This window comes from Octopus bimaculoides, chromosome 3, assembly GCF_001194135.2.
Source record: "Octopus bimaculoides isolate UCB-OBI-ISO-001 chromosome 3, ASM119413v2, whole genome shotgun sequence".
NCBI lineage: Eukaryota > Metazoa > Mollusca > Cephalopoda > Octopoda > Octopodidae > Octopus > Octopus bimaculoides.
The window spans coordinates 22,574,066-22,575,523 of NC_068983.1; positions in this window are offsets into that span (position 1 = coordinate 22,574,066).

A 1,458-nucleotide genomic window follows, 5' to 3' on the forward strand; every position below is an offset into this window, starting at 1 on the left:
ATATATATATAATAATAATAATAATAATTAATATTATTATTATTATTATTATTATTATTAAATCCCGCTGAGGTCGACATTGCCTTTCTTCCTCTCGGATATTAAGTACCAGTTGTGTACTGGTCAATGTAATCGACTATCCCCCTCCCCTTATGCCTATAACAGAAAGAATTATTATTACTGATGTTGTTGTTGTTGATGATGATGATGATGATGATGATCGGCAGAAGTGACAGTGATTCAAGGGGCGTGGTTTCAAATTTTTTGATGAGTGCCAATAGACGAAATTCTCGGCCCTTGAGTCACTCTAACTTCTAACGATTATCAATTTCTAATCATCTATCTATCTGTCTGTTTATCTATCTATCTATCTATCTATCTATCTATCACACTCATACTTTTGTGTTGTATTTTCCTGTTTGCTTCACAAAATGTGTGTATGTGCGTGAGTGTGTGTGTATTATATATATATATATACACACATATATATACACACCTCTATATATAGTGTGCGAGTGTGTGTATACAAACTTTCAGCTCTCCTCTATTTCTTTAAACCGACTCTCCATAGTCAATCTTCACTACGATCTGTTAATAATTTCAATCTTCCACGCTGCCGTCTCTCTATAACTTCACGCTATAACTTCGTTCCTCTTCTGTCAGTAACACAGCATTTCCTCGTTTCTCCACCACCACCGCCGCCGCCGCCACCATACCAACGCGATGACGACTGTCACCGCTAAGCGGTTCCCTGATAATCGTACCGTGACTCCTGTGATGTAATTATCTGTTTCTATGACAACAGCACCAGACAAGCTTGGTGGTTAATTTATGCAAGGACCGTAATTCAAAATTCTTTTTCGCCCTCTCTCGCTCGATCGTTCCCGCTTTTTCTGCTCTTTATAAAACAAATGAATAAATGATAATACAATAACACTCTCCCTCGCGTTTCCCCCCCCCTCATCGCTTTCTTTCCCTCTCTCCGTTTGTCCCTCTCCCTCACAATCATGCATACGTACGTAAAATGCCTAATAAGTTTCATAATTTCTTATTTAAAAGAAAATCCTCACAAACAGAGAATTGCTGTCGACGTTTTCATTGTAGTCGACATCATCATCATCACTATTACCACCATCAACATCACCAACATCATCCTTATTCTCATCATCAACATTTTGGGATTTTTGTGTCTAGTGGTTTAATTCCAAAGCAGACCAAGACCATCGACTAAAAAACATTCCATTCATAACCATCACGTTTATTATATTTAGCCAGGACCGAATCCGCTTCCGTTTTCTCCTCTTTTTTTGTTGATATTTTTTTAAAGTCAGTAGAGTGTGAGTTAAGAAAGATTTAGTTGCTATTTCTTGCAGAGTGCGCAACCGCAAAGACGTACCCCCTCGCTGGTTTGCTATTTATTGCTGGGTGTGAATGACATTGACAACGTTGCAGTTATGA